This window comes from Balaenoptera borealis (assembly GCF_965194805.1).
Source record: "Balaenoptera borealis genome assembly, chromosome: 11".
NCBI classification, from domain to species: domain Eukaryota; kingdom Metazoa; phylum Chordata; class Mammalia; order Artiodactyla; family Balaenopteridae; genus Balaenoptera; species Balaenoptera borealis.
Window position 1 is genome coordinate 106390276 of NC_138868.1, and position 16272 is coordinate 106406547.

Genomic DNA, 16272 nt, shown 5'->3' on the forward strand with positions numbered 1-16272 from the left:
AATGTAAGACAAGACCTTAATGAGATACCACTTTACACCCACTTGGATAGCTATCATCAAAAAGACAGATAATAACACGTGTTGATGAGGATTTGGAAAAATTTAAATGCTCATACACTGCTGGGAGGATGTAATATAATGCAGTCTTTTTGGAAAACAGTTTAGCATTTCCTCAAAATATTAGCATAGAGTTACCATATGCCACAGCCATTCCACTCTTAGTCATATCCCCCAAAGAAATGAAAACATATGTTCACACAAAACCCTATACATGAATGTTTACAACATTCTTTTTTTTTTTTAATGTCTTTATTGGAATATAATTGCTTTACAATGGTGTGTTAGTTTCTGCTGTATAACAAAGTGAATCAGCTATACATAAACATACATCACCATACCCCTCCCTCTTGGGTCTCCCTCCCACCCTCCCTATCCCACCCCTCTAGGTGGACACAAAGCACCAAGCTGATCTCCCTGTGCTATGTGGCTGCTTCCCACTAGCTATCTCTTTTACATTTGGTAGTGTATATATGTCCATGCCACTCTCTCACTTCGTCCCAGCTTATCCTTCCTCCTCCCCGTGTTCTCAAGTCCATTCTCTGCATCTGCGTCTTTATTCCTGTCCTGCCCCTAGGTTCATCAGAATCATTTTTTTTTTTTTAGATTCCATATCTATGTGTTAGCATACAGTATTTGTTTTTCTCTCTCTGACTTACTTCACTCTGTATGACAGTCTCTAGGTCCACCCACCTCACTACAACTAACTCAATTACGTTTCTTTTTATGGCTGAGTAATATTCCATTGTATATATGTGCCACATCTTCTTTATCCATTCATCTGTCGATGGACACTTAGGTTGCTTCCACGTCCTGGTTATTGTAAATAGAGCTGCAGTGAACATTGTGGTACATGACTTTTTTTGAATTATGGTTTTCTCAGGGTATATGCCCAGTAGTGGGATTGCTGGGACATATGGTAGTTCTATTCATAGTTTTTTAAGGAACCTCCATACTCTTCTCCATAGTGGCTGTATCAATTTACATTCCCACCAACAGTGCAAGAGGGTTCCCTTTTCTCCACACCCTCTCCAGCATTTATTGTTCATAGATTTTTTGATGATGGTCATTCTGACCGGTGTGAGGCGATACCTCATTGTAGTTTTGATTTGCATTTCTCTAACGATGCTCACCTTAGTCACCAAGAAGACAGAAATTAAAATCACAGTGAGATTTCACTAGTACCCACCCAAATTGCTGAAATAGAAAAAGATGGAAAATAACAAGTGTTGATAAGGACAGGGAACAACTTGCCTCCCTATACATGGAATTCACCCAGTGGAATGTGAATTGGTAGAGACAATTACATTTTGGAAACTGGTGTGACAATATCTGTATACTTAAGCTAAACATGCATTTTAGAAATTCCACTCCTTTGTATACACCCAAAACAAATGCATGTAGTTGTTTACCAAAGGTATGTACTAGCATGTTCATGACAACACCATTTATACTGGTTTCAAAAAGGAAACCACCAATTGCTCATCAACAGTAGAATTTAGATATAAATTATGGTATATTCATACAATGGGAAGTGAACAGCAATTAGAATAAATGATCTTCAACTACACACAGCTATGTAATTGAATATCACCAATATAACGTTGAGTGAGGTCAGATACAAAAGAATATATACTATATGATTCCATCTATATAACGTCCAAAACCAGAAATCAGGACAGTGGCTATCCCTTTGAGAGAGATGTGGTGACTGGGGGAGGGGCTCTGGGATGCTGTTCTTCATGCTGTTTTTGGATAGGGATGCCATTACATGTGTGTTCATACGCTCAGACTGGGAAATTTATCAAGCTGTAAGTGCATTGTGGTGTACTTTTCTGTAAGTATACTCTACTTCAATAAAATATTTTTAAAAATCACTTGTATCAACTTGTATCAAATGGATCTGTGATACAAATTTCAGGATGCCACCACTCTCAAAATGCCTTTCAACATCCATGAAGTTACTAACTGCAATGCTACTGCAGGAAAAAACAAAACTAAACCGAAATGTCACAGCATCGCCTATGTATCAGCAGTAACATCAGAAACAACAGCAAGCTATCCCCACCTATCTCCCACCTGCCAAATATTGTGCAAGTTCTTCTAATGAGTGGGACAGGACATGATTCACACCCAGGAAAATACTGCATACGGGTCCCAGCCTCCGAAGTACTGACAAGCAAACCAGAAGAGGATTAGAATGGATGCTGAGTGCCAGCCATCATGCCCATCACAAGGAGTGAGGTGCTTGTGCTCCAACACATGGACATGTTCTGGGGGAAGTTACAAACATCAGTCTTGAGTTTAGAATAGAGGTGGTGTCTGGACTTATACCCTTGGGGCCATCAGCACCTGGGAGAGGGCTAGGAATATTGGAATTGATTATCTCACCAAAGAAAAGTAGACAGTAGGGGAAGAAATAACCCGAAAATGAGATCTTGGGCAGCGCCAGCATTTCAAAGGAGCCAGAGAAAATGATCCAGCAAAGAAGATTGAAGAACACTCCAAGAAATAAGAAATAGACCTAGGAAAGAAAAAAGTCAAAGAATCCAAAAAAGGACAAACATTTTAAGAAGTTCAAATATGGAAGAAGAGCCCCTGGAATTTGCTAGCGGCCAAATAGAATATTATATTTGGAAGATACTTTCTAAGTGATTATTTTCCATCTCTTCACTACTGAGATGAGGAAACTTAAGTCCCAGAGGAGTTAAGTTCATATTGTGGGTGAAAGCGTGGCAGGCTGCAAGAATCTGAAAGATTTTGGAATCTATTGACAAGCTGACCACTCTTTCACCTCTTTGAGCATCTATTTATTCAACTATAAAAAACAGCAGCTTGGTGGGAGGTTAATAAGACAGTTTTACCAAGCCCCTAGCAAAAAGCCGTCACATTATGCCCTTAAAGGTTTGGTTTGTAATTCCTTCTTTATAAGTTCCTTGAGGGCAGGGACCACTTCTGCTTTATTTCCTGTTGCATCCCCAGCATTTAGCACAGTGCCTGATACATATAGGCACTCCATAATTATTTCTTCAATAAATTAAGGAAGTGTTGATATTGTAGCTGATTAACCAGGGTTGCAACTGACGTTTCCCTTATCCCAGCTATTTCTTTGCGGTTTTATTTGTTCCTAGAGTCCATATGGACAGAGCAGGGTCTTCTCCACCAATTTAAAATGGTTGTAGCAAAGTGGAATGCCATCTTCTCATCTCCTAAGGCCATATGAGTGGCCCCATAAAAGTGTAGTTTCATATATTAGCTGCCCCCCTGTTCAGACCACACTGTTATTTTTCCCACATCTGTTTGCAATCACTCAGGCCACTATTCCTTGCAAGCCAGCAGAGGCTAACTGAACAAAAGGCTGCAGGGTAGTATGTGGTGTAAATTCCTCAACTCCTTGTGCTTTTCATTCAGTGAAGCATAACTCAGCCCTTTAAAACAATGCAATTTCCTGATGCTCCATCAGAATTTGTAGAGACTGTTTTGAACAGCCTTGCTGCCCTCCCCCACCCCCTTGAAAACAAAATGAAACAAGTGTTTAGTTCCAAATGGCTTGCATGTTGGAGAATTTCATTTGTTTTTATTTTTTGTTTGTTTTTATGGCACGCAAAGGCCAGTGGGAGTTGTCCAATAGGACACACCTAGTCTCAGGTCTCGACCTCATGGACCTATCATGAGCCCCATTCTCACCATAAAAGAAAGCTGAAAGAAGAATGTCTGAACAGGATGAATTCCGGCTCAGAAAGCCACAGACTTCCAGAGTTAGAGACAATCCACAAGATTATCTAGTGGACCCTCTTTTCCCTACAGAGTAAACACTGAAAACAAGTGACGTGAAGAACTTGCCCACAGTCTTTTGAGGCTGAACAAAATTTAGCATCTCTTTGATCTAATGCTTCTTCCTTTCATTTAAAAATGGTGTAGATTTTAAGAGAAATATAATCCACATGCTTCTGATTGAGTTACATTCACTGCATCCAAAAATCAATTTGTTTGAGCCTGTCAGGACTCAAGCCACCCTCTGAGCTTCTTTGCAGGCATTTCAGACTCTTGGAAGTGTGAAATGGTATTTTTGCCACGGCAAAGTAAAATCCCTTGGAACTAGGGCTTTTGTAATGTGTGTGTGAGAGAGAGAGAGAAAAAGAGAGAGAGGGAGAGTACTAGCTAAGGAAAAAAGAACAGAAAGTAGAAAATAAGAATTAGCACCTAAATATTATCTTTTTCTAAGGTTAAGCTATGTTTTCTTGCTCCCATTGACCACTAATAAAGCCTGGCATGAGCTGCTGTGCCTCCCAACTCAATGTGAGGAGAGGAGATTCCTAAGAGTTGGAATGTCCATTCCCAGATACACCTGATCAGGTACAAATAAGTGACCATTTGATTACTGGAATATGTTGATGTTGCCACAGCCCTCTATGGAATCCTCTCCCTTAGAACCTGGGCTCACACCATCACTTCTTCCCTCTGAGTTCACTTCTCCATCATCACAAACCCTGAGTAGGCTCCAGAGATAAGCAGTTTCCTCTATCTGTCCTTCTGGAACTTAGAAACAATCAGCCCAGCTGAACCGTGTTTGTTCTATTATAAATAGAAATGGTGGTCAGCCCCTCACAAGAATACACAGTCTGAAGCAAGAGATTGACTCTGTGAATTTTATTAGATACAGTAAAAGCAATTTAGAGGGGCCAATCACCAGGAAAGATGGGCATATGAAGGGACTTGTGTCAGGAGATAAAGTGAATCAGGCACGAAGGGACATTACAGTGACACCAACACCATGCTATCCTTCCTGCTGTTGAACTCCCTAATACCATATTGCCTGGCGTGAACATTTGTTCATTAACACCAAGCTATCTAGCAATGCCTGGGGTTGAGAGACCCACTTCCAAGTAGTATGTGGCCTTAAGAAAAAGTGATTGGATTTCTCCATTTCATCCACACACTTCATAGACATGACCATATCTCGGCCTCTTTTCCTCTTTAAAGTCCTCCTGATTTCACCTGGACACACATCTAAGTGTGGGGAGGGGAGGGGAGAAGAAGGTGATGTGATGGGTGCCCAACATCTGCTAGAGTGGTACTTCTTGGAGGTGGTTCTGTTCAGAAAGGGAACTATGGTTCTCAGGTGTAAATGGAAGAATAAAGACTAGCTCAGTGAGAGAGCCCACAGGTGAGGGGTTACATCACTATGGCTTTATCTCCACGGGGATGAGATCATCAGTGGAAAGGTCAGCTCTAAGGCAGGTCTAGCCTCCAGTTTCAAATGAGGGCACAGGAGATGCCAAGCACACAATAAAGAAGAGGGCTCCACGGTTCCACAGGGGCAGCTGGGAAGGGTCCTCCATCTCCCATTTCTTTACTTCTAGACTACTATTTGGTCCCTAGTCAAGCAGTTTTCTCACTCTGGACACTATTGACACTTTGGGCCAAATAATTCTATGCCTGGGGGACTGCATTGTTCATTGTGGTGTGTTTAGGAGCTTCCCTGGCCTCTATCCAATAGATGCCAGTAGCAAAACCCCTCAACTCTATGACAATCAAAAATGTCTCCGGATATTGCCAAATGTACCCTGGGGAGTAACATTGTCTGGTGGAGGACCAGCGGCCTGAAGAGTTCACGTGTATTTTATAGGGTCCACCAATGACCTGCAGTCTAGACCAAAAGCTGCAGTCTGCACCTTCAGACCAAAACCAGTTCCGACCCCTTCCTATCATTCCCGTCATGCTGGAAGTTCACCCAGAGCCCAAGCACATTCATGCCAGAGCTCTCACTCTGCTCTCTCTTTGGAGAATGAAACAAACAGAGATGGGGAGAAAGGAACAAGAGAGGAAGCAAAGTATTTAAAAGTAAGTAGAGTCTGGGATGAGAGAAAACACGTATTCCTTTCTCTCTCTCTCTTAAATAAAGCTCCTGGGCTTTCTCAAGTCAGCCTCCGTCTGAATCTGGTTTTCATTTGCACACCCCCTCAACCATGAGCCTAGCTTCTTCTCATAGATAATTTGACTTGATTACTTTCTGAAAGGGCAACAGAGCCGGAGTAGCCCTGCGTTCATTTACCTGTCACTCCCAGCATTGCCTTAATTTGGGTTGAACTGCACCTCCCCCTCCCAGGAATGACCGTGAGATGGGCTCAAACTTCCCTGGGGAAGAGCTGCTGGGAGGAGCTGGGCCGTCATCTCTGCCCAGTTAGGCAGACAGGGCCTTGGACATAGAGTGCTGACACCATCTGACAAAAAAAAAGACCGATAGTTTAACAAAAGCCTGAAGAAGCAAATTCCCCACTGGGAAGGATTTGGGCTTTTCTCCTTGATATCACCACCAGCTAGAATATAAAATAAAACTCAGGGATAGTTAAACATCAAATTGTTGGGCTTTCCTGGTGGCACTGTGGTTAGGAATCTGCCTGCCAATGCAGGGGACATGGATTCGAACCCTGATCCGGGAAGATCCCACAGGCCGTGGAGCAGCTAAGCCCGTGCGCCACAACTACTGAGCCTGTGCTCTAGAGCCTGCGAGCCACACTGCTGAGCCCGCGTGCCTAGAGCCCCTGCTCCACAACAAGAGAAGCCACCGCAATGAGAAGCCGCGCACCACAACGAAGAGTAGCCCCCGCTCGCCACAACTAGAGAAAGGCCGTGCACAGCAATGAACACCCAATGCAGCCAAAAATAAATTAATTAATTAATTAAAAAAAACCCATCAAATTGTTGATTTTGTGAACATAAGAACTCTGGGCTGTACTCTTTTTTTCTCTTTCCAATATCTGGCACAGCACTGAGCACATAAAAGTGTTCAATGAATATTTGTTAATTTATTGTCATAATGGGTAGACTCTATTCTGATGAGACTGCATTGTGAGTGGTGTTACTTTTTCCCGAAAGATGATTATATACATTTTGAGATTATTCATATTTTCTTATATTGTACTAAAATATTATTGGGCCAGATACTTTGAAAATACTAAATGCTCTGTGATCATTGCACTGTATAATTCTATAATTCTGTTTATATCAATTCTACCTTTCTTAAAGGGCTTACCTCAAGGTTCTACATTTCTGTGTAGCTTTCTGAAAATCCTGGTTGTCAATTAATTCTTCCTTTCCTAATTGCTAGCAGATTTGTTTTCTACAGGAGAGATGGAAACCTGACAACATGTATTTTTCGGTCAGTAGATTGGTTTATGTTTTTACTTTTATTTTTATTTTATATTAATACCTTTTCTCAATGACTGTCCTCTCCAGGTCTTCTCATGGCTACAAATCTCCAAAGCCTTTTGTCTAATGCTTCACGTACTTATATTTCCTGCCTGGCTCTTGTTTGAAATATCCTGGTTTGGTGCAAAACATAGAATGCTTTGGATATATAAATCCACATTAAATTGCCATTTCTGTTGTTAAAAATAGTCAACAATCAGTAATTTCATGCAGTTCAACCTGTAATATACTGTTCCTTCCTCCTTTGAGACTAAGAATGGATTCTATTAACTCTTTGCTTCATACCTAGGAAGTGGCTCGATTCAAGATTCACAACAGGTGCTTAAGCGTTATTGCTTGATTAGGGCTTCAATGTCTTTTAGCTTTAAAAAAATTTTGGTGGATTGAGATTTTAAATGTGGGCATTTGCGTGAGAAGGAGTAGAAAAGAGTAGCCAAGAGCTTAGGACTTGGGACCAGACATGTTTTGATTTGAGAACCAGTTCAAACACTGTGTGTCCTTGGGTAAGTTATTTGGTCTCCCTGTGCTTTGGTTTCTTCATCTATAAAGTTCAAACAATAACAACAATATTGATCTCATACAGTGTGTTGTATGAAAGAGCTTAATGCAAAGCTTTGCACATAATTAGCACTTGTTATATGCCAGTTGTCATTACCGTCACCATAAATATTACTATTAAGACTTAATTATGAAATAAGAAGACAAATAGAAACATATAATGGAAGCAAAATCTCTGTCTCTTAAAAAACCAAAAAAAAGAGCGACAAAGAATAATACATCCTTGTTCCACAAAGCTGTGAGTATGTGGTGTTGTGAGTGTTTATTTGTATGTCTTTACGTCTATCTATGAGTGTGTGTGTGTGTTTTATGTTGGGAGCATATGTATGGGAGTGGTTTCTTGCATTCATATTTTAGTTTTACATGTTACCTCAATTTGACAACTGAAAAGAACCAGTGAGGTTAAGTATTATAAGGAGAAGGAACTCATGGTTGAGAAATAGCCAGCCTTTGTCACATTCTGTTGGCTCAAGTTTGTGAAAATTAAGTACAGGAATGTTGCTTTCCTTTTTTTTTTCTTCTGGCACATGGAAAGGCCAAAGCTCAGAACTGTTGGAAGTGACAACCCAATTAATCAGTCTCCGTGCTTCAAACTAGGTGTTGAACCTGCCCGTGATGGTGAAATTTTAAAATTACCCCTTTGTCCTCAGTAGCACCAAAGTGAAATTCTTGTAGGATTGCTTGCTTCTTTGGCACTTGATATCTGACCAGCAAGAATGTGGGCAAAAAGTTCTTTTGAACGAGGCCAACCTGTGTATTTGTTTCCTCTGAAAGAAAATATAAAAGATGTAATGTTACAGAAACACAACCAGTTTATCAAACTATATGCTCCTGGCAGATATCTCTCCACAAACAAGTCAATCTAAGTAGACTTATAAATGTTGACTCCTTCTTTACAATGGTGGCAGAAAGGAGAATTTATGATATTCACACACTCTTCGAATGGGGAGCCCTGAGAAATCTTAGAATCCTATTCAAATCTCCTTCCCTTCCACTCCCCAAACTTTTTACCAGATAATAAAATGGAGAACAAGAAGGTAAAACTACATGTCAAAGATAACATAGACAGATACAGTTAGAATGAGAACTGTGATCTCTTACTTTCCAGCCCGAGATCCCTGCATCTTAATGGAGTCTCCCACAGCAGAGACCTGTGAATTCTCTTTCTCCATTTCTATCAACTTAAAGCTACATCCTGCCTAGTACCTCCAAGCACTTTATCTAATTTTTTCCTGACTACATTACTGTGAAATAGATCGGACAAATATCACTGGCATTTTATGCATGAGGAAGTAGAGATTCAGAAATATTCAGGGGCTTCGTCCATAGGTGCAAAAAGCTGAGCCTCCTACTCAGGTCTCCTAAGTCCAAATCTATTTTGTTCTAGGACGGGATGAAATTATTTCAAAAGATACATGACAGATAACAGAGCTGTTAAATAATTTTTCTGAAGTTATACAGCCATCTCAGATTAAGCTGCTTTTCCCTGGAACATGAGTGACTGATAATCAAGGTCTTTTATTGTCATTTTAAAGAAAATATCAGCATTGATAACCTGTAACTTGAACACCAAAGAAGGCAAAATAAGCCTAGCCTGCCAATGACGTGCTCCCTGAGTTCTTGTCATTTATATATACTTGAGAACCTTGCTGGCTATTTTATGTATATTTAAAATTTATCCCATTTGAAATCTATGAGTTAAATAACACTAATCCAATTTTTCAGATGAGGAATTGAAGCTTTGTGAGAACAATAAACTGCTCACATCATATTGCTAATGAGCCAACGTAGAGCATAAGGCAAGTGATTTGGGACCTTGTAGCTATTTATGGCTGTGTACATATGGCCGGACTCCAGGCCTGGTCTGGGTGCAAGGCAAAAGAAATTCAAGAAAAGCAGAATTAAAACCCAGATCTGTCTCCTAAAGTCCACACTGTTTCTTCTTCTGCCAATTCCTCCACAGTAAAGTTTCCTCCTGACCTAAAGCTTCTGCTCTGAATAGGAATCACAGGGCCCATTTTCCAACCTGTTGACCATCTTTACAGATAGTATATGTTCATGAAATAATAGTTACAACCCTCTTGAAGACATGTTGCCTTATTACTGCTACACTCTTGACATCATTTATTTAACCTCTCTCTAAACTGCATAATTTGCCTTATTTCCCACGTGAGCATTATAGTGTTAGTGTAAGTAGAAGTTAAAAACAACACAGTCCTCTGTAGGATAGTGAATTGGATCATCAAAGCCCAATTTAGAAGGTAATTTTCCTAAGACATGCTTTCTTTAAAACCAAGAAAGGAACCTCTGCTGTGAATAAATTCAATGGCAAAAAAGCACCTTCTAATCCCAATGAGATAACCCAGGAGCAATTTAGCTTCCCAGAGACTCTGATTAACCTATTGGCTTTGTTTTCTCCTGGCAAAGTGCAGAAGCAGAGCTGGGTTGGGTCAACGTCTGCTTTGCCTTAGTTCTGTGGTCCTCTTTGACTCATGCCTGGTTCACTGCTTTCTTTCTCTAACTCCCTCCAGGGCAATAGCCCCTAGACTGCTTTCCCAGCTGATCTTCTTAATAATTCTTGAGTACCTGATGGAGAGCCCCTGGTGCCCTGCTCCATGCCCGGCAAAGTCATCTTGGTAGCTCTGCTACACTGTCTCATGACTGTCCTTTGTAGCATGTTTGACCTCTCCCCACTACGTCTCTAGAAACATGAGCAAAGCATCATTCCACATGGATATAGGGTAGAATTTCCCCAAGTGGCTACTCTGGATACTATCTCCATCTACGATCACCTTCTCGGTCAGTATTCGAGAAACACTACATACTCTACTTCTTGTCTCAGAGATTAGCACTACATACTAGCATATTAAACGATATGAGAAATTCTGCAGTAGAGAAATCTGTTTGGTTTCATTCAACCCATTTGAATTCTCAACTTCCTTGACCATGGCACTTGTGTTTTCCAGCGAACACTAATTGACATCTTTAGCATTGGTTGTTCATGGAACATACTCTCCAAAAAATGCCAGATGAGGGAATTCCTTGTTTTACCCAAGAGCTCTCTTTATTCCCAAATTTCAAGTGCCTTGACTAAATTGAAGATGCCCTCAGAGGCAACAAAGTCCCAGATGAACCCTCAGTCAAAGCTCTTACAAACTTACATTCTCTTTGCTGGTACCACCTCCAGTGTGCTAACACTAAAATGCCATTCAGGTCTTGGTTCAAATATTTAAATCCACAATGAGCTCTTGCCTGATACCCCTGGCTTATGTCCCATTATTAGGAAAAAAAATTGCTGCAAAGATGTAGTAATATACACTGAAATGGGAACAGTCTTAAGATTGAGTGGGATTTATATTGTCTTATTTCTTTCTGTGTTTTCAGAATTTTCTATAATTACTTTTGAAACAGAAAAAAAAAGAACCTCTTAAATAAAAAGAGGAAAAGAAGTTTCCAGAAAACACTTGTTGATCTCTTTGAAGTACTCATTTTTAACTTCTCCACTGTCTCCATATATCTTGCCTGTCCCCTTTCAAAGCCAATCCATAAACTTTATGAGTTTCATTGCTTTTTAAAATTTTATTTGCTTTTCATTCCATATAGAAAAATCTGCAGATGTTTTAACTTTGCACACTTACTCATGCCATCTGGTGTTCTAAAACTTCACCCAAATGGGGTCTCTTGACCCAAGGGATTATTGTCCTATAACCAAGCCAGCATTGCCCTCAACATGCCTTGCCTCAAGTAAAAACAAGGTATGGTTTCTACCTGCATCTCGTGTTTCATTTGTTGTAGTATATGCCTGCTCCTCATCTGTCAAAAACAGAGCTGTGTAATTTGACTTGAGGTGAATTTTTAAAAGTTCAATTCATTACAACATACTTATTTAAGTTGAATATCCCTCTACCAAGTTCTGGATTAAAAATAGAATGTTCCGGACCATTCACCAAGTAATTAAGTAACCACATGGCCCTAATAGTAAGAAGTCCAGAAGTTCAATATATCCAAGTATAACACCCACAATCCCACCCCCATTATGTGCTCAGGGTTTCTATAATGCTTACAGATGTCTTAAGCTTGGAAATTAAATCAGATTCAATCCTCTTTTCATGATCTTTATGCAGCAGCAGAGCACTGGCTGGTGAGCAAACAGTGGCCATGGTAACATTAGCAACATCTTTGTATCCTGTACCAGACACGTGCTACCTCACTGCTATCCCCACAGTACTGAGTCTTCACTTAATGAAAGACCCCACTTAGTGAAGGTGCTTTAGCTGAATGGTTAGACTCTGAACCTAGAAGTCCAATTTCCATACCTTCAGAGAGCTCTCAGATTGTCCAGGGCCCTCCTGGATGAACTTTGCTCAAACTGCTGCCCCCAAATTGGAGAGACTGGTGGAAACAGACAATCATGGCTTACCAGAGCAGCCATGGAACAGACACTTACCTCTGGAGTGAGTACCATGGTGGGAGAATTTATGCTGTTATTAATGCATTTTTAGAGGCTCAGTATATAATCTTCAAGAGTTAAAAACTCCAGGTGCTCCAGTCTTAGGGGAATCACCACACGTTCATGAGTTTTACCTCCAGGTGCCCCACCAGGCTGTTAGGGTGAAGAATTGAGAAAAACCCCCCCGCTGCTTCCTTCAGGAGGAAGAGTCAAGTAACCATTTTGAAATAAGCCTAGAGCATACTGTTTTCTTTATCAAAAGCCTGCCTTCAAGGGCAATTGTTTCATCAGAGCCTAACCACTTTGTGCTTTACAAGAGCCTAACCAACCAAAGGAAAGGGAAATACCTAACTTAAGCCAACTCTAGCATTCCACATGGGGAACTAGAAACACCCAGCTGCATTCCTCTCCAGCTTCCCTGTGTCACTGAAGGAGGAGAAAGACTGAGAAACACTGTGAAGATCACAATAGGCCCACAGGCTCACTAAAAGACTGAGACCTAATCACAGGACTATAGAAAATTTCTCATTCCCCGCATTTACTACCATATCAGTAGGGTTCCAGTATAGTAACAGGTATTGTAAATAAAAGAAGTACAAATCTCAGAACGTATTTAAGAAAAAGTTCCCAGGAAATCCCAAAGACATAAAAAAGAAAAAAAAAAAAAAACCAAGGACACCATAGAAAAGTTTAGCCTCTGACACCTATAGCTACAGTAAACAGTTAACACAGTCTAACTTCTAGCCTCCAGAACATAAGACCTCACAAATGCAGGCCTATCTCCCTCAGTTCCTTTTACCCAACAATTTGCAGCCAGTAATCAACAAAAATTTACAAGGCACACTAAAAGACAAAAAACACAATTTGAAGAGATAGATCAAGTATCAGAACCAGACACAGATATGACAGAGATTTTGAAGTTATCAGAAGGAGAACTTAAAACACCTATGATTCATACGTTAAGGACTCTAAAGAAAAAAGTGATGAAAAAGTGACATTCAAGAACAAACGAGCGATGTAAAAAAGACAAATGGATACTCTAAGAAAGTGTCAAAAGGAAATGCTAGAAATCGAAAACACTAAAGAAATGAACAATGCCTTTAATAAGTTCACAAGTAGACTAGACATGCCCTAGGAAAGAATCAGTGAGCTTGAAGATATATCAATAGAAACTTCCCAAACTGATAATCAACAAGAAAAAAATGTTTTAAAAGAGGCAATATCCAAGAACTATGGGACAATTAAAATTAGGTAACATCTGTGTAATGGGAATACCAGAAGGAGAAGAAAAGAATTGAGAAGTTATAATGGCTGAGAATTTTCCAAAATTAATGATAGATGTCAAACTATAGAGGCAGGAAACTCAGAGAATATCAAGCTGGATAAATACCAAAAAAATAAATAAATAAATAAAGTACACTTATGCATACAATATTCAAATTGCACAAACCACAAACAAGGAGAAATCTTCAAAGGAGCCAGAGATAAGGGTGGGCATACTTACCCTTGGAGAAAGAAGTTTAAACGTTCCATTGAACTTTTTGTTTAGAAACCACGCTAGCAAGAAAAGCATGCAGTGAAATAGTTAAACTGTTGAAAGAATTTAAACTGTAGACCTGCCTTTCAGGAATGATTAAAAGTTCTTCAGAGGAAAGGAAAATGATATAGGTCAGAAATTTGGATCTACACAAAGAGAATTCCAGGAAAATAAAGGCAAAATAAAATCTCCTATTTAACTTATTCTTATTAGTCTAATAAATGCTTGCTTAAATTAATAATAGCAACAATCTAGAGTGATTATGGCATACATATAAGTTAAATAAATGACAGTAATGTTATAAGGGATGAAAAGAAACAGTAGGATACTCAATTATACCCACACTACAAACGAAGTGGACAGTGTATTAGGAAGTGGACTTATTGTAAATGTATATTGAAAACTCTAGAGCAATTTAAGATTTACTTTTTAAAAAAAAAATGTAATCGATATGCTAAGAGAAGAGAAAAATTGGAATAATTTTTAAAAAGTTCAAATAAAACCAGAGAACTCAGAAAAAGAGTGAAAGTTTGAAAAAAAGAGTAACAAATAGGAAAATAGTAAGCAATACAGTATATATTAATCACTATATCTATAGTCACTATAGGCAAGATCAATATATAAAAATCAGTTGTATTTCTATATACTAGTAATGGACAATTCAAAAATAAATTAAAAGACCAATTCTATTCACAGTAGAATAAAAAAGATAGAACTACTTAGGAATTAATTTAATTAACAAAAGAAGAACAAGATTTGTACACTTACAACTATAAAACATTGCTGAGAGAAATTTAAAAATCAAAATTATTGAAATTCAGAAATCAAAATTCCATATTAATGAACTGTAAAATTCAATAATATTAAGAAGACAAAGTCTTCCACTTGATTTATAGATTCAATGTAATCCTTATCAAAATTCCAACAGGATTTCTACAGACATGGACAAGCAAAGGACTCAGAATAGCCAAAACAATTTTTCACAAGAAGATCAAAGTGGCAGAACCTATAATTCCAAACTGTAACACTTACTATAGTGTCACTGCAATTAAGACAGAGTGGTACTGGCATAAAGATATACAATTATACCAATGGAACAGATACCCACCAATAGAACAGAATTAAGGGTCCATAAATAAACTCTTACATTTATAGTCAGTTGATTTTTGACAAGGTTTCTATAGCAATGAAATAAGTAAAGAGTAGTCTTTTTATCAAATGATGTTGGGACAATTGGATATTCATAGGCAAAAGAATGAATTTAGATCCTTACGTCAAAGCATACATAAAAAATTAAATAAATATGTATCTTGAATATGATTTAAAAGTATAAAACTCTTGCTGTAAAACATAGGAAAAAAGTCTTTGTGACCTCAGGTTAGGCAAAGACACGAAAAGCAACATCCATAAAAGCAAAACTAATTAAATGCATTCATTCATTCATTCATTCATCAAAATGAATTGTATTCTAGTTATAAGGAAGGCAGAAAGAGAGTGGAGGGAGAACTCCTTACCTTGAAAGGTACATTTTTACTAGGCTTCCATTGGAGGAAGTGAAATGCATGGCCGCACCTAGCTGCAAGTGTGGTTGGCACATGTTGTCTTTGGCAGGGAAGCTTTGTGCCCAGATAAAACTCAGAGATCTATTTACTGCAGAAAGAAAGGGAGAATGTATTTATTTGTTCTAAATACTTACTGTTCCTCTCTACTGGACTCATCCCTACAGAGTTTTTCCCTGCACCATTACAGCTGACCTGACATATGCTTTGTTTGAGCAGATGCTGAAACACACTAAAGCAGATGCTGTAAGGTGCTTGCCCTAACACATGAGGTGTCTGGTCTCTATAGGGACTGCTCTTTCAGTGTGGGTCCTGAAATGAAGACATGGTACAGAGCCAGTGCACAGCAGAGCTCATATGTATGTGAATAAGAAATTAATCATTTTTATTACAAGCCACAGAGCTTTGAAAGTCACTTGTTTCTGCAGCAAACTAAGACATGCTACATTATGCTTAGACTGCTGTATTGACAACTAGCAATCTCTGCCATACTCCCCAAAACATAAACTTTAGTTTGTTTTTTTGTTTGTTTTTCTTTAGCTAGCAAACATTTATCAAACATGAACTATGTGACTGGTATTTTGGGGCACAGGAAACTATATGCATAGTAGATATGTAGTTAATAAACAATAATCATAAAAAGTATTTACAAATAAGAGAAAGATTCATTCTCCAATAGCAAAATGGATAATATACATGGAAAGGCACTTAAAAGTAAACAAATAAATGAATAAAGAAGTAAATAATAAAAGCCAATGGTCTGGGCTTCCCTGGTGGCCCAATGGTTAAGAATCCGCCTGACAATGCAGGAAACATGGGTTCAATCCCTAGTCTGGGAAGATCCCACAGGCATGGAGCAGCTGGGCCCGTGTGCCACAGCTGCTGAGCCTGTGCTCTAG

The 16272-nt window shown here is 39.0% G+C and overlaps 1 long non-coding RNA gene across 1 annotated transcript in view; it reads right to left on the reverse strand.

Annotated features, from left to right (window-relative positions):
• LOC309605165 overlaps positions 1–15435 on the reverse strand; it is a 31826-nt gene extending 16391 nt beyond the window's left edge. Inside the window, exon 1 of the long non-coding RNA XR_014231265.1 lies at positions 15329–15435. This is a non-coding gene — a long non-coding RNA (uncharacterized lncRNA). The remainder of the gene's footprint in view (positions 1–15328) is intronic.
• Positions 15436–16272: the final 837 nt, after the last annotated feature.